The following is an 18,671-nucleotide window of genomic DNA, read 5'->3' as shown; positions in this document are numbered from 1 at the left end:
TGTGACGCAACTACTTTGTTAATTTGCCTCTGTCTCTCGCAATTTCTATCCCGTGGGTCTGATGTAATCAGGACCTGACGCCGGTGACTCGTGTAATACACTTGGCAGGTCTGTAACTGAGCACAGTAATGGCAGCTCCACGCCTGACAAGACAGGAAACCTATCAAGCGACTTTATTGATCACCTGCGAATGGGGCCACAGGGGAACAAGGAGAAAGGTGGAAGCGCTTGAAAGAGGATGGCATGAGATAAGAAAGATGGATAAAGACTTGACAGGAAGAAATAAGAGACAAGGCGGACAGAGCGAAAGAGTTGCGGTGTCTTGATTAGCCGCCGCAGGCTTTCTTATCTGAAATATTTTTCTATTGTTGTCTCACACAAGAAGATAGTGTAGTTCTTATTTCAGCCCAATATCTAGTAGACCTGCATTTAAATGCCAGGGGAAAAATTCACACCAGTGTTTGAAGCAAAGAAAATAAGGCTGTTTGGAGGGTATTTAGAGGTGAAACAGAAAATGATATTGCATTTAAGTAACACTTCAAAATATATTGGCAGCAAATATCACTAAGGTCTTTTTTCATTTAATAAATAGCTTGAGCATCTGAGCATGCAGACAAAACTCAACAAACCAATCATTTGTACTGATCCCAAATGATTGTGCAAATTATTGTTAACAAAAAGTATATGAAAACATTTTTTTTTTTACTGAAATAAAACATGAAAATCACCTGAGAAACTTACTGCCCCTATTCAAATATCATCACACTAACTTTCACAGCACAAAAACATTAAATTATTAACTTAAACTGAAATTCTGAACAGTCATACAGCAAAAACTACTGAAAAAAAATCTAAACATGGATAGCAAAAAGCACAGGTTTGTGCAATGCCCTATGTTTTGCTTAAATATCCAGTTCAAATGTGAATTTGTCATCATCAAAGGAGACATGTTGAGTTGTAGCCATTATAATCGTTCACACGGTCTCCCTCTGGTATAATTTTAAATGATGAAAAACTGAGTTTGTTATGTTTGTGCTCTGCAGCCACACAGTCAGAGGGAGCATTAATCTATAAAGAGGAACCATCCCTGACTTAACACCCTCTCTTCCTGTTTCCAAACATTTGAAAATGGCTCCCCGTTCCGTCTCAGCATGGCTTGCTTTTGACAGAGAAGAAAGGAAGGAGAAAATAGCCTTTTCTCGTTTCTCTCCTGCTCACTTTTCACCAGAGAGAAGTCACTTTGTCCTCGTCTGGTGCTCGATGCGAAAACAATCCAGACACTATTGTGCTGAAATAAGCCTGGCATTTGCTAAAATAGGTCCCACTGTTTACAAATTGTAAATCGTTATTAACGATTGAGCAGCGACTGCTCTCGCTCATTCTCTGCACAGCAGAGAGGGGAATTTTACTGAGGGGCTCAACATACAGGAATGTAGACACACACAAGCTCTGGGTCAGCCCTGTTAAAAATGATTGTATCCTTGAAGAAATAAAACATTCATACACCAAAACAACAACAAAAAAAAAAAAAAACACTCAATCGCATAATCTTCTGAACTTCTTAAAATAAAAAGAGGCGCGCTTGATAAGAATTTGAGTGCTTTAGTAGTGAAAACAAAAATGTGGAATTTATAATATTGAGTTGACAAAGTATGTTTCTTAGATTCTGTTTCTGTTTTTAAAAGCTCAGTCCATTTGAGTGTCACACGGTGTGTGTGTGTGTGTGTGTGTGTGTGTGTGTGTGTACAAATTGATCTGTTACTTTACTCATTGTCTCTGAGCTCAGGGGACGTCCATCTGAGTTAGCCTCCCTCTGCCACAAATCAATACATTCCCCCTAACAGAGGCACACACCTACTCACATTTACACACACATGCACAGTTCCTGTTAAAGTCACCACATGGCGGACAGACGCTTTCAGGGAAAAATCCCACAAAGACATGCTTATAGCAACTATAAAACCTCTATAGGCCTCCAACACACCCAGGAGACTGAACGATTATGTGAACTACAAACAATAGGCTTATAACTAACGGGGACAATCAAATATTTATATATTATTGATTTAATATAATAGAGTTATACTCCCTGCTGCCTAACTAATGCACAGGGGTAATAAAAGTAGCAGCAAGGTCACCTTTTTTTTAAAAGAAGCACTACAAAACTTATATATGGGCAATTGTTAGGAGCTATTTCATCGAGATCTGACTTTTGAACAGTTTACACAAAACAGGGCCATGAATAAATGTATTTCTGTCTTTTACAACAAATGTTCTGATGATCAAAATGTTCAAAGCTACTTGATAATGCTTAAAAGCCTGATTCATGTTTTTTTCTCGTTTTTTTTTTCTAGTAATAAGCATGTAATAAAAATTAACCTTAAATGATAACAATGTAAAAGAAATGGGTAAAATGTCTGAAAATGTCTAAAATGGGTAAAAACTAAATTTAAAAACTAATCTTGCAAACCTGCATGCAAGGTTAATTTTATGTTAGATAATAGTGTACTGTATAGTATTATCTAATGTTTTATCGGAAAAACTTTATATTAAGGTGACATAATTACACAAATAAGTACTGCCTAATTTTAATTAACTACATGTACTGTACTATACAGTCCTAGGGTTAAAGGACTAGTTCGCTTTTAAAAACTTTTGCTGATAATTTACTCATCCCCATGTCATCCAAAATATCAATGTCATTCTTTCTTCAGTCGAAAAGAAATTAAGGTTTTTGATGAAAACATTCCAGGATTTTTCTCCATATAATGGACTTTACTTTTAACCAAAGGTCCAAACGACAGTTTCAGTGCAAACTGTTCAAAGGGCTTTAAACGATTCCAGACGATGAATAAGGCTTATCAAGCGAAACGATCGCTCATTAAAAAAAAAGTTTAAGTTTTATATAAGCTCAAATGGTCGCCTTGCTCTGTTTTGTAATGCGCGTTCGTGACTCTCCAGTTCGGACTCGTTTATCAAAACAAACAAATCTTTTTTCGTGTCATTTGGTTCATTCAACGAACGAATGAATTGACTCGGAAAAAAGATTTGTTCATTTTGAGGTCAATTAAATCATATTTTTAATATTTGACTTCATTGTGAGAAAATTAAGGTGAATTGAAACAAAGAATTTACACATGAACTACACCAGTAGGTTATTTTACAAATCTTTTTTTTTTTTTTTTTTTTGGTGAGCGACTGTCAGGAGTATTTTTCTGTATCACGGAACAGGCTCTTTCCCAAGTTCTGTCTCAATACTGTGTGCAAAAACCATGAAGCAAGGATTACCCTGATTGTGTCTGGCTTTCAAAAGACCATGAAGAGGGTCAGTGGGGAATTTCACCCTCTCTGCTGTATACTAAAATATGGAAAGTCAGGCTGGCGGAGGAGAAAGGGTCTTGAAGAGACCTTCTCTTTAAGTGCAGGTCTGCCAGGGCTCTGGCCCCAGTGGTATTCAAAGCCAGGCGCTGGAAGACAGGGTGCCTATTGAAGCCAGAATTCAGGAGTGCATCAGGAACTAAAATGTCACCCATGAGCAGTTGTCTCTAAAGTTGAATGCTGGAAAAAAAAAAAAAAAAAAAAAAAAACAGGAAGGGAAAAAACAACTAAAAGTAGTCCTGTTTTTCTTTCTTTAGAGGTGTATGCATCTCCCTAGCCTTTTCTTTTATATGCACTTTCATTAATTCTACTGCTCATGGTGACCAGGAGGTGATGGCTTACAAAATCACCATTTCACTCGTTTGGAATAAGTATCTTCGGAAACAGAGGCAGAGGCCGAGACGAACAAGTTTTCAGACATAAATATTTTAGCATTTAATTAGAAAGTGGTGACATACAAACAGCACCGAGAGAGCTGAGCAGGTACAAAGTCAAATGCAAATTGGTCTTAGAAAAAAACAAGGTAAATAAAATATCATTCCAACAAAGACATCCTGAGCAATTGAATTCAGTGAACAAAGGCTAAACACTGAGGAATCATGCAAATAGAAAATAAAGTTACAATGCAATCTGATCCCTGCATTACAAACATTTCCCAGGTCTGTTCAAGGAAACTTTAGGAAAATAACTTGAAAATGGTAACTTGTTCTTTAAAAGTACTAGTAAAAGTTCCAGCTATCATGTTTGACAAGACTTTGGAGAATAAATTGCATTAAACAATTGTTCATGTTTTAATCAATGTTTCGTGGAGTGACGCTCATGAAATATTCATGATACCTTCTTAAGCAAATCAAAAGACTTTGAGGCACTTTCTGTCTGTCAATCATTTTTCATGTTTCAAGGCCAATGTATTGGAAGCATGAAGCTACTGTGTGCCAATGTAGTTTTTGTTAAGTGAGCAGGATAGGTAAAACTATAACTGTCACCCAACCTTTTTGAGCATACATCTAAACTGATTTTTTTTTCTTAGCATTTCATCTAAAAAAAAAAATCATAAATGCTTTGGAATACAAACCTAAGGTTGATAAAAGTTATAGAACTTCAAATATACTGTGAAACTAGGACTCTAGGATCATGAGAGAAGAGAAAAATATGCACTGGACGAGTTGTTTGGCCATCTTTGGTCTTCGCCATTTATCTTTGGGGCCACTCTCCAGAAATGTTCACCCATGCGCAAACAAATCTGGGTGTATTTTTTGATTCTGAGGTGAATTTTGAAAAACAAGTTAGTGCTGTGGTGAAAACTAGTTCCCTTTCAAGGGAACTCGCGCTGCATCGAATGACGCTAAGGGAAAGCTTTGCGTGATGATGTCTTAAAGAACATGTAAATTCACTCCAATGGTAACACAGTCTCATCCCAAGAAGTCATATAACTGACCATACGTCTTTTGACCATACGTCAACATCCGCCTTTTTAGGGTACCCTTAAACGTCAGTTACATGACGATCCCGGGCCGTCATACAACTGACGCTTTACCTTTAATGTCGGTTAGGTGACGGGGTAGGGTTAGGATCCGATTACGTCATCTAACCGACGTTTAAGGGTACCCTAAAAAGGCGGATGTTGACGTATGGTCAAAAGACGTCCCAAGACGTCAGTTATATGACTTCTTGGGATGAGACTGTGTTACCATTGGAGTGAATTTACATGTTCTTTAAGACACTGTGTGCACATGCACTCTCTTGCTTGTTTTCACACTGGAAAGACACTTCTCACTATGGTGGCCTTGATCAATCGACGCAGCGCGATTTCCCTTGAAAGGGAACGCCTCAGTTACAACTGTAACCTCGGTTCCCTGAAGAGGGAATAAGACGTTGCGTCACCTGCCATTTGTGCCTGTAAGCGACTTGTTCAGACCTTACGAAGCTAACGCTGCTTTGTTTGGGCAGGCTTTTTATAGTTTCCTGGTTCATGATGTCACCCGCCTCTGACGTTCGGTCACATCATTGGACTGATTTTACATGTGCTTCAAGACATCACGCAAAGCATTCCCTTAGCATCAATCGACGCAGCGTCTCGTTCCCTCTTCAGGGAACCGAGGCTCCAGTCGTAACCGAAGCGTTTCTGCTAATTAAGATTCAAGTCAAGTCAAGTCAAATTGTATTTCTATAGCACATTTAAAAACAACAGAGTTCCGCCAAAGTGCTGTACAGAACTACAATGTGCAATTAAAAAGCATCGAAATAGACAAGGCAAAAGACAATTATAGACATATTACACCCGATACGATCCATTCCCAACTTAATTAAAAGCCAGAGAGAATAAATAAGTTTTAAAAGCCAATTTAAAACTGGATAATGTTGGAGCAGACCTCACAGCGAAGGGCAGACTGTTCCAAAGTTTATTTCCCTCTTTATATTAGAAATTTTGGGACGATTCTTCAAACGGCTTTGAAGAAGCACTTTTATAGCTTGGCGTTTGACTTTGACACAGGAGAGAACTAAATCTATCGACTCTTAAACCTTTATATATATTATGTGAACGTGTTCTAAAAGTATTTGACAGGAAACAATAGTTATCATCATTGTCTTGTGATCCAAAAGCACATTTTTTTTTTTACTTTTGATCATTTTATTATGTTTCGTAACAATTTTAACGTATAAAATTGTTAATGATCTTGCACCCCCAACCCTAAAAGAATTTGTTTCTTCATGTAGAGAAAATATTAAACAAACACGTGAAGCACATTTTAGATTAACTGAGTTTGGTCGATGAGCTTTTTAGGTAGGAGCTGTTAATAACTTGAATAATTTACCAATTATTATTAGACAGTGTCATACTTTTCCACAGTTCAAGCTACATTTGTAAAAGTGGAGTCAGGTCTGTAATCATTGAATACTCTTATGTTTTGTCAAGTTTTGACAATTTCGGGGGAATGATTTTGTAACATTGTGTGATTTTTTTATGGGATGTGTATTTGGAGGTATAACTGGTATTAATTAAGATCGTGGTTTTAATGTTAAGTGGTGAATAATATTTGGTATATTTCCCATTTGTGATGTGATTTGGCACTTTCCTGCACAGGGAATGCAGATTAAATTGAGCTCTATAGCTTATTCTGGGACAGTTCTTTACTGTCCATTGTCCCCAATAAAAAAAAAAAATAAATATTAATTTTATGTTGTTCTGTTTGGTATTCTCTGTGTTTGGTTTTTATCAATGGCTTTGTACAGCAACTTTGGGCTGCACTTGAGGCAGTAGAAATGTGCTTTATAAAAACAATAAACCAAACTAAACTAAAATAAACGTGGCCATGATTAAGTAAAACAAGGGGACGTATTATTATATCATCTGCATTAATTGGTTTTATTGGACAGCCAATCAGTATAAATAATTAAAATTAAAACATTATTAAAATGCATTAAAATTTAAGTGCACATTTTTAGAAGTCAATTGTTTGCTGTCAATTGGTCGTTTGACAATACGGTTTTACTGGTAACAAAAGGAGGTATGTCTTAAAAAATGGCTAAAACTGGCAGAATAATGGCTAACTGTGAAACTAGAAGCCTTTAGCACATTGAGAATATGAAAACATTTCCAAGCTGTTGAAACAGAATACAATCAAGATTGAAAGACCCAGTTTTAGCGTCTCCTTTCAAGGCCTTTGTTGCATCAGCTTTGACTATAACCTTGACTACATGCCGCCTTGAATTTCAATGAGTAAGAAAAACATAGTCTGTGTTATGTTAGGGATTTTAAATTATTTCGATATTCCATCTGTATTCCCTCATGAGAGGGTCATGTGAGAATACTTACATACCTTTTGTACGTGAACTAATATATCACCCTTTCTGTCACACACCCGCCTCTCTTCGTTGGGAGGAGCACTCGGAAGCTCCGGAAGTCCATTTTTCCCCCTGAGCGGAGACAGTGTGAGGCAGTTTGTCCTCAACAGCAACCTGGAAAGACTCTCTGTGGGAGAGAAAAGAAAGTGCACATTTCAGGTAATGGTTGTGAAAAGAGAGAGAAAAAGAAACAGGGGGAAATGGGGGAAAGGAAGAGAAAGAGGAGTGCTAATCTAGACAGAGGGAAAGCAATTTCATAGGCAGAGTGTTTGGAAAGATGTTTTTCACAGCAATGAATCCATTTTAGAAACATCTGCAACATGAGAGTTGACATTTCTGCTGATTGGCATTTAACAGGTGCTTAAAGCGCTCTTGGTTTTCTTTTCATTCTTGTTCCATTTCCTGCTGCACAGGCTTGTTAGTGAGACTAAAAGCAGAGGGAGAAAGGGAGAGAGAACTATCTCAGAGGGCAATTTCACACATTACACTCTAAACAATGCTGGGTTGTTTTAACCCAAATTTGGGTCAAATATGGACAAACCCAAATGTTGGGTTAAAATTGTCAATTTTAACCCAATTTTAAACTTTCACTTTCAACTACAATTTTTTTTATTTAAAATTTTAACCCAGCATTTGGGTTTGTCCACATTTGACATAAATTTGGGTTGAAACAACCCAGCCTTTTTTAGAGTGTGAAGTGATAGTTTACTCAAACATGAAATCTTCATGTCATTGCAAACCGTCTTGTGGGAAACAAAATTAGATTTTTTGAAGAATGTCCTATTTTTTCCCCCATAAAATTACAAAGAATGGGTACTGGAGCTTTTAGCACCAAGAGGGACTCAAACGCATTAAACTGGCCCATACTGATGTGAGAAACAGACTGAAATTCTGCTCATGTTCATGTTCAAGTCCCTGAGAGAAACAATATCCAATGTGCACGAATCATTAACTGAAAAGATCAGACCCAAAAGAAAATTCATGAATCATACACAACTTCTTCTCTAATAAATTCTCATGATGGATGCCAAGAATTGTAATTTTTGGATAAACTACTATTCCTAATTTTATGAAGGTGGTGGATCACAAATGGGGCCAAACTGAACCATTTTGAACAGTTTATCATATGAGCTCCAACTTAAAAGATAATTCCACATTCCTCCATTTTTTAAGACAATTTTCACTGGTAATTCATACATCTTAGTTTATTGGAGTTAAAACATTTCACTGTTAATTTGAAGGAATAGCAATGCTATTTTCAACCTAATTGGCATTCTGCATCACTTTCAATTATAGACAATTTCGAATCATCTCTCAGTGTGTGTAAATGAACAGGTAATGCTTTTATAGTAAATGCACTTATTTAATTAATCATACATTTAAACAATTAGCTTGAATTTGCTTGAGCATTTTTTCGATCATTTAGCTTATTAGTAAACATATTGTGGTTGCTTGTGCAGATAAAAAGTAGGAATCCAGTATGTTGTAACTGCATCTGCACATGAGCTTCACATTTCTAATTTGAATCCCTCCCGTCTGCTTGTCTGTTGGAAGCTTCCATTAGAATATTTACCGTAAAAGCATTTCCTATTTGTTAATGCACACTAAGGGGCAAAAAAAATAATATAATAAATAATAATAACCTACATAATTCCTTTCATTTTCCCAATTAAATGGGTTTCATAAACGTATTTTCATCATTGTATGCCATCAGCTAAATCCGTCTGTGCCATCTAACGGTTAATCCCTCTTTCCAGTTCTAATGTCCGTCTGATGCTTTCGGAGTGTGACTGACATTTCCACTTTTTTTTTTTTTAAATTCATGTGTGTGTCAGTGTCAGTTAAGTCGGACATGTTCCACTGTGATGGCTGATAGTATTTGACAGACACAGAGGGTCAACCCAAGGGCAAAATCAATAACACAACTTTTCAATTCCTCCCAGACAAAGTATTAATATAACAACAAGGCTTTTGAGGAAAATATGATAGCCCCTGGATATCCTCATTGAGCAATCCACTTAAAAATAAATACAGCCGTGATTATTACAGATCCGTAATTACACTAATTAACCAGTACACAGATTGGGTCATTTTAAGAAGAATATTTGAAGCTTTTAGATATGAAACTGTTCTTTGAAATCTTATATGAAACCTGCTAATTTAAGGGGAGGCAAGACAAGATGATTATTTCAATTATTTCAATTGAGGATCCCCAGTGGATATCATCAAATTCCTTGATCAAAATCTCAGAAATACCAAACTGAGTATGTTTCAAAAAGCAGATGGTGATGCAAATTGAATGAGTCAACGGATAACCTCTCCATCCCTCCTTTAGGTCTCATGGCAAAAGGATGCCTGTGGGCAGAGAGTTAATCTGGAGATAAATAATAAAAAAGAGCTCTAGGGGCATTTTATTGCCTTAATTCTCAAAATCAGTAAGTGATTACTTTGTATGCTTGGCCAGAGGCTATCTGTTATAGAGGCAGCTTAACTAAATGAGGATTTGGCACAGAGCTTTAACCTGCATCGAATGTCTATCTATCAAAAATATTTATTTCATTTTATTATTTGCCCTGTTGTCATGGCACTTGATATTACCCAGTACAGTAGGCTATGTGACATATTGGGAAGAACTACCACCTGCTTTCTATTCATTGATTTGGTCATTTAATTTATGCGTTTCATCATGGGTACATTTTTTTCTGCATGAATATGTTTGGTCTTGACAGAATAGACATTATAAAATGTGGTATAATATAGTGGGCCTATAATAAATGTTTATTATTATTATTATTATTATTATTAAAACAGGCTTTATTTTGTTGAATTAATTCCAAGTAAAAATGAAAAAAAGTATGCTAATTTAATCCGATAGAATTGTCTTCACCACACAATGTGATGCTGACGACTGTACCAGACAGATGTAAAGGCTATATAAAAGAGTTCATATCCGTTATCAAATGTTCCACTAAAGTATGAGTCATGTTGAAAACACACACGATAAGTGGTGAAATGGTTGGAGTGTAACCAATTCTGCTGTTTATTATAGTCATTAGAGGTGCGAAATTGAGGTTATTTCCGTGGCACATGATTTTGCAGTTGGGTTAAAGTCAAGGAAATGTTATATTCATATTTGATTATAGTGGGAAAATCTGATGTCGTGCCTATAATTTAACCAACCTTGCACAGTTGGACAAATATGATCTCTAATATTTTTAATTTGCTGAAGTAAAACAATGTTTTATAAATTAGTCAATGACTTTTAAGGGGGAGGGGGGGGGGCTGTGAATCACTGACTTAGAAAGAGATAGTTCTGCTCGTTATCTGAACTTTCCGTTTGCAGTGACATTTACTGAAATGTCTAAAATGCATTTAAAATAGTCTCCATTTCACTCCCAGAAGAACAGATAAGAGAGAGACAGCAAGGTGACTTTCAGCTTTAGGTGTGACAGATAACCCATTAAAACCTGTTGAAAGAGAGAGTTAAAAGGAAGTGAGGGAAGCACAGAAAGAGATAATGCTAATAGGTTGGTGTCATACAAAGAAATTTCCAACTTCAGATCACATGGACTTATAGCTTGAGAATGGTAAAATGAATTAGATATACTGGTGCCTATGGTCCTGCCCATCAGACAAAATGTAAGAAAGGGTTTTCAAGCAGTGTATTTTTCTTCTGTTGGCTTTCATCATCGTCAGTTTGGCTGTATTGAGTTAATCAGACAGACAGGCTCCCCCCTCCGGAGCCAGACGAGGTCAGGACACAAACTACCGTTCACAGCTGTGAATCAACTCATCACACTGGAGAGAGAACTGAAGGAAAAATTAACTATTCTCACTTAAACTGTGTCAAATCCCAATGCATATACCACACAAAAAGTCAATCCACTACCCCGCTGAAAAGACCAGCACAAAATGTAATGCTGTTCCAGACTGGTTAGTGCTTTCAGCAGTCATATGATTTGGATTTTGTTCGATTAAGATTCATTTGAATAAGTGTGAATGCTGACATCCGAGTTCTGGTGTGCCCCGGCCCAAACAAGCGAACAAGCGCACCTTTTCAGGGGTCTTGGTCCACTTGCAAACAAAATCTGGTCCACAATCAAACAAATTTGAGCGGAAAGTGAACGCAACACGGACCAAGACATTTAAACGAACCAATAAACAGGACATGATGTCACAAGATGTGACCCTATAGGACAGAATGCACAAACATACCTGGTTTTCTTCATCATAAGGCCAATGTTGACCATTAAAGTTTGGTAGAGGCATCAACACCGCTGTCTCCTTGCAGCAGATCTTAATTTGTGTGTGTAATGAGAGGAATTACTGTCGCCATTTTGAATCCATTTTATATGCTCTTTGTGAGTTCTCAGCTAGTAAAAATACCATTATATGTATGCACATGAGCATTTAGCACGCAGCATTGTTTTCGATGTTTGGGGAGTTTGGTCGCAAAACATATGGCATAAAAGTTTTTTTTGTTCAGCATGAAAATAATAAACACTAAGCAAACAAGTATAGCCTACATTTAAATGTAAATATATTTTTTGGTCCGTAAGTCCAGAACAAAAGAACAAAGACTGAACTACAAGTGTGAACATACTTAAACTGTAGTCCACTTTAAGTCTGAGAGATACGTGTGACACTAAACTGCACTGAGAAATTATTTCATCACAATAAGTATCAAAGCAGAGGTCTGAAAACATTGCAGCAAATACCCAGGGAGGACAGAATTCAATCGAGTGCACACACAGAAAAGCAGAGCCACACGTAAGTGCATAAAGACTTGTCTTCAGGGGCAGAAGATCATTTAAACGGAACCAGCAAAACCCCAATGCGCTGCCAGGGCTATTAGATAAGGGTATATACTAGGGGTGTTTTCTAAATAATAATAATAGACAGTACAAACATAAAAGTACAAGAATTACTGCAAGAAATAAAATACAAGAATCTTCCATTGCTCAAAAAAAATGACAATACCCCAATCTCATGGTATTGGTTGAGCCGATGTTTTAGGCTGGATAGGATCCACAGACAAGTAATGCTTAACAGGCCCTGTCCCAAATGACCATTTTGCAGTCTCAATATGCCCCAACACACCCATTTGTTGATGCCTAACTGGTGATGATTATTACCCAACCAGACTGATCTCATGAAATGGCGTACTGTATGTATAGTATGACACGCCAATTCCTATTTCCATTTTTGCCGTCAGCGTGTTTATCAATGCCGTTGACTTAACGTTACATTACTGTATATATAAATATATGACCCACCCCAACCCAGTCCCTAAACCTACCTGCACTGTGGTTAATAACATTTTGAGTCTTCCCCTACCAAACTAGGAAAAAAAATATCGCTCCCCAGATGTAGATCTACATTTTGCTTCGTTACGCTCGGACATTTAACGGAGTGTACATACACGCGGAATCACTCTGACATTTAACGGCGTTGACATACACGCAAAAGATGACGGTTCGTTTCAGCGTGGACATACAAGCGAATAGCTCAAAATGTGTATAGATAACACACTTGACTTGAAAGTGGCGTGTATGTTTGCGCAAAGTCATGATGCCATATTGACCTAACACGGTCCCTTCCGAAGAAGTCATACAACTGACGTCTTGGGACGTCTTTTGACCATACGTCAACATTCACATCCTTAAATGTCGGTTGCATGACGATCCCGGGCTGTCATACAACTGACGCTTTACCTTTAACGTCGGTTAGGTGACGGGGTAGGGTTAGGGGTAGGTTTAGGTCTGGGGTAGGGTTAGGATCCATGGAGTAACTGACAATTCCATTTTGGACAGTGCCACAAATCAACCTACTTTATAAATGGCTTACTTGTAGTTGTCTGTATATTAAGGCTGTATGGAAGTCTGAGTTATTAATCGTCTGAGAGAAGTGCCATGGATGTCATAAAAGGTGTCATTTTGTAACTGTCATCTTGGAGGCACTGAAACAGGAAAGATGGCAGTTCTATAAAAGCTCTAGGCACAAGTGCCAGACCTCCAAACTCCAAAGAAAAAGTGGCCTCACCAGATGATGATTTCATTCCATTCTCTTGCTCCAAGAAATAGTGCCTTTTGTGGTTTTTCTTCCCTCCATTTCTATAATTGTGCCATTTCTACAAGAGAACTGAGGCCAGATTCACAATCATTTCTTCTCAGAATGTACTTCCAAAGAATGTTCTTTTCTTCGAGAAAAAAATCGTAAGAATTCTTCTTAAGAAAAACAAGCAGATAAACTCTTTTGGTTAGGAGGATAGCTTCACTCTGAAATCCCAAGAAATAAATTCTGAATGTTAGGGTTTGTTTCAAATAGTAAGCAGTAGAACATTATATAATAGCCACATTTAATACGTAACATAATTTACATTTATAGTCCACCAAAATGTTGTTAAACTCTTCTTACACATTTTCCTACTGAACAAATATTCAGTGCACATAAAATAGTTACAAAAAAATCAAAAAAAAAATGAATCTGACTGGTGGCTTTTATTCTTGACAAGAGGAATGTGGGCCTCCATCCAGGTGAAGCCAAATGCCACAGGGACTATGTGCTGTCCTGGCTGGCTGACTTGAACATCCCATGAGTCTCTGAGCAGGGACAATGGGATAACAGTAGAGCTGCTAATACCAGATAAGCCCATCCAAGGGCAGGTCCACTAAACTCCCTTACTGCTGACAAACACAGACGTGAAACTCATCAACAATGCTCCTTTATCACATTTATCTGTCCCTCTCCTCCCTCACTCTGCCTTCTTCTTATTCCGCTCAACACTCACTCTTTTTCCTTCTATCTTTCAATTGCTCCTTTAAAAGTAATCCCAAATGCTGTCGATCCTTTCTTCACTTGTGAACCTCAAGTCTGGCTCTTGACTGGTCAAGGAAAAGATGTTCGTTGTGCAACTGATGTCGGCATGACACTCATGCAGGGCATGACATTTGACCTGAAATTTAAGGGTAATGGACCAGGGGGAAGATGCCAGATCCAAAGTCCTTTTATCCATCCTCCTGAGGAGGACAGCCCAATCCATCTGTAAGGATTACAAGAAGCTTTATGAACACACAGAGGGCCCATTCTTCACTCTTTCTCTATCTCACTCTCCCTATCATCATTCAAGTGCTCATTCCCATTTCATCAAATCAACACAGGCAGACCATTTTGCTGGGATTTGTTTCCCAAGCCACATAAACGGCACATATCAGCTTTTTCATGCAGCTCATTTAACTTCTAAACTCCGACTATGTCCTGGATGTTCCTTTTGTTGCCATAATGAGCTTTTGTCAAGTTTAAGGGCCAATCCCAATTCTACCCCTTACCCCTTCCCCTTCCCCTAGCCCTACCCCTTCGCCTTCCCCTTGACCCTTGAAACAGAGTGGCAATGCGTAGGGGTGAAAATATTCCCCTAAGAAATGGGACACCACTACGCCTCCGTTAAACGTCATTATAAGTCGTCGCTAGCGCCTACGTCACAGGAGATGCGCCGATGTTTATCACAACTTCCAAGATCCCGTCGACAGCTGCTGTTATCTCAGTCGCGTGGGTTACAGCTATTTTCTTGCATCTTGTGAAGTTCGCAGGAAACAACGGAGACGACGAAAATATGTTGCGGGACTATCGTTAGCAAACTACAGTAATTTTAGCTATTTTTTTTTTTTTTTTTTTACAAACGTTTCTGTGAAGAAACTGACCGTAAATATGAACACAATATTGAATGTAACATAAAGCAAATCATTATTTGTCGTTATAATACTTATTAAAGCCACAAATACTTAAATTTATGGGTCTCCTTTGTCGCTTGGGCAGCCAGCCTGGGTTAGCAGTGACACTTCTCATACCCCTTCGTTTGAAGTGTGCTCCCGAAAAATCTTCGTTTGAAGGGCTATCTGGCCCTTCACCCTAGCCCTCCCCCTCCAACCAAAAGAGAATTGGGACAGCCCTACCCCTTCACGTGGACGCGCAAAACGGAGGGGAAGGGGAAAGTGAAGGGGTAAGGGGTAGAATTGGGATTGGCCCTAAGTGTCCTTCCAAATCACCCACAGCCCAATAATGTTTTAAAACTTGCAAATAACATGAATCAGCTTATTAAAAACAGACAATGCAATCAAAAATGCATCTACAAGAGATTTTGACATTCTAAGGGTTTACTTCAATTTTGATATTAAAATGTAAACAGAAATGAAATGCAAGAAATGCATACATTTATTAGACCAAGTCAATGCGTTTACCTGAAAAGTTTACCGGAAAAATTTTCGTTGTTCAGGCGGACCTTTTCGGTCTGCTAAATAGGGGTTCTTGACCACCAGAATAAGCTGCAAAACAGACCACAATTCATGCTGATACAGTATATGACAGTCTATAGGGGTTTATGTGTGACAATGACTGTGTAGGGAGAATGTGTGTCTGTGGGTTTTATGTTTGTCCTAATGGCTTTGGCCATGGGCCGTGAAGGTGCTGCGGTAAGGCCAGCCAGCGGGGAAAGATCAATGCAGCCACACAGATAACGAGTCATGCTGCCAAGAGAAACACACAAACCCCAGACCACATAGCAAACCCATCACAAAGCATTTCTCTCTCACTCTGTCCCAGAGTCAACAAATCTGTATTTGCAAATTGGCAAAATTGTCAAGATTTGCAATATAGCCAAAGCATGTAATATAGTACTTTTAATAAATTATTAGGAACACAATGCTTATACTGTTTTTGACACCCTTTCGCATTCAGAACTGCCTTAATTCTAAGTGGCATTGATTCATCAAGGTGCTGAAAGCATTCTTTAGAAATGTTGGCCCATATTAATAGGATATAATATTGCAACATCCAGGGAACGAAGCTCCCGTTCCATCACATCCCAAAGATGCTCTATTGGGTTGAGATCTGGTGATTGTGGGGACCATTTTAGTACAGTCAACTCATTATTATGTTCAAGAAACCAATTTGAAATGATTTGAGCTTTGTGACATGGTGCATTATCCTGCTGGAAGTAGCCATCAGAGGATGGGTGCATGGGTGCCATAAAGGGATGGACATGGTCAGAAACAATGCTCAGGTAGTCCGTGGCATTTAAACAATGACCAATTGGCACTAAGGGGCCTAAAGGGTGCCAAGAAAACATCCCCCGCACCATTACACCACCACCACAGTGGTAACAAGCCATGTTCTCATTCTCTTTACGCCAAATTCTGACTCTACCATCTGAATGTCTCAACAGAAATCGAGACTCATCAGACCAGGCAACATTTTTCCAGTCTTCAACTGTGCAATTTTGGTGAGCTCTTGCAAATTGTAGCCTGTTTTTCCTATTTGTAGTGGAGATGAGTGGTTCCCGATGGGGTGTTGTAGCCAATCCTCCTCAAAGTTGTGCATGTTGTGGCTTCACAAATGCTTTGCTGCATACCTCGGTTGTAACGAGTGGTTATTTCAGTCTAAGTTGCTCTTCTATCAGCTTGAATCAGTCGGCCCATTCTCTTCTGGCCTCTAGACTCAACAAGGCATTTTCGCCCACAGGACTGCCGCATACTGGATGTTTTTCCCTTTTCACACCATTCTTTGTAAACCCTGGAAACTTTTAATGTGTAGAAGAAATCTCAACAACATCACACATTGTGCTCAGATTGTTCTCCTTAGCTAGAGAAACTGGATCTCACATTTGTCTCCTCCAAAGTTTCAGACAAGATCTCAACGACATCACACACTGTGATCAGATTTTTCTCCACAGCTAGAGACACAGGTGCGTTCACATTTCAGAAGAGACTTCAAAAATATCACACAAAATGCTTAGATTTTTCTCATAAAATAAAGAGCCTGGTGGTCTCACATTTTGGATTCCTTTCTCTCACTACTGTCTCAGTTGCGTCTTTTGTTTTTCCTAAGGAATTTTAGGAGAAACATTGTTGATACTCAAATAAGAGATATTTGAGAATCACAACTCACTAAAATATTCCTATAAGGGAGACTTGAAAGAGATTGCACCAAGAAAATGGTTCTTCCACCATATTCTGAGTTTTGTCTCTTTTTCTCTCAGATTTTCTCTCAGTCTACTTTTTTCCCCAAAGAATTTTTTGGAGAAACATCTGAAATGCTGATGAAATGAAAATGAGAGATATGTGAGAATCACAACTACGTTTCTGAGCTGAAAAGCAACAACTGAGACAATACATTTGTCCTCTGGGTACTTTTTAAGTGGTCATGTTTTCTTTTCATCCGCACACAGATAATGAACACACACGTCAGCCTCAAACAGATTCACTCGGCAGGAGAGTACTGTACCTCCGCCCACTCTTCTCCATGGCCCATCTTCTATTGTTTGGCAGAAATGTATTTCTGTGAGCAAATGCTTTCCTCCCCACAAAGCGTCAGATGAAGAGATTGGGCTTGAAAGGCCAGCGCCTCTGGAGCGCAGCTCAGGCTGAGACAGAGGACATGATGTCCCGCTGAGAGATGACCACTGGCCTGAATTCACACACCAACCTTGCAGGCACAGGAGAAAGATCCACACTGACCCCTGACTGAGTCTTTTGTGGCCAATATAGGTCACACCACTGTTTCCACACACACACACAGAGTTCCTGTCTCCCGTGGCACACACACTTAAATTCAAACCTTTATGAAACATGTTATTTCTGTTTCTACTTGAGATTTCTTTCTTAATAATGGACAGCGGGTTTCGGAGTGGCATGTGTCCCTCTATTCCCAGTGGTGAAGGGAGTAAATGGAGGTTCACAAAGAGCCTAGACGAGAGTAAAGGAACAACCTCCCCAAACTCAGGCGAATAATACAGCTTTATATTTAGACCCTTCTACCTGACAGCCAATCCAATTCACCACACGCAGCTCTGACATTTAACAAAACCGCTGCCAAATCAAAATTTGCTAAAGGTGGACTCGTGTTTGCTGTTTACACAACAAATACATTCATGTCAGAAAGGTACACCAGTCATACATACTAGAAGATCAGATAAATAGACAGACATTAGCCGCTTGAAGGGACTTTTGCAGTTCCTAGAACCTAACATTCCTATAACCCTTTTTTTCTTGTGTTCCGACCGGACTAAATTGGGGATTTTTTAGTTGCTCAGACTGTAGTTCCTATAACTCTTTCAGTACCTAGTCTAGAGCTAGGACTTTTTTTAGTTCCCTTTCCCTAGATCTATGTTGATTGGTTTAACTTATAAGTCATGCCCACTGTCAACACGGACGGAACTTGTAGCACGCTGTCTGCCATACGCGGTGTGTTTTTGCAAAACAATACAACGAGGATTAAGACAAACACAACGCATTCAACCAGCTAATTGCTAATGCCAGCTAAACTTACCCGTCGTTTTGTTTGCCTCCTGCGCTCTGCTCTTTTATCTTCTTCCATCATATTACTTAATATCATATTACACTGGAGCCTTCATCTTCTGTTTCTCTATACAGAACTCAAGCATAATCTTTAAA

The 18,671-nt window shown here is 38.6% G+C and overlaps 1 protein-coding gene across 1 annotated transcript in view; it reads right to left on the bottom strand.

Annotated features, from left to right (window-relative positions):
- kpna6 (karyopherin alpha 6 (importin alpha 7)) overlaps window positions 1-7,338 on the bottom strand; it is a 119,416-nt gene extending 112,078 nt beyond the window's left edge. The window contains exon 1 of the mRNA XM_089123347.1: window positions 7,200-7,338. The gene's annotated coding sequence lies outside the window, so the exon portion shown is untranslated. The remainder of the gene's footprint in view (window positions 1-7,199) is intronic.
- Between the last annotated feature and the right edge of the window lie 11,333 nt (window positions 7,339-18,671).

This window comes from Pimephales promelas, chromosome 18 (genome assembly GCF_988280905.1).
Source record: "Pimephales promelas chromosome 18, fPimPro1.hap1.1, whole genome shotgun sequence".
NCBI lineage: Eukaryota > Metazoa > Chordata > Actinopteri > Cypriniformes > Leuciscidae > Pimephales > Pimephales promelas.
Note: the sequence above shows the minus strand (reverse complement) of the source record. Positions and strands in the feature narration are given on the sequence as shown.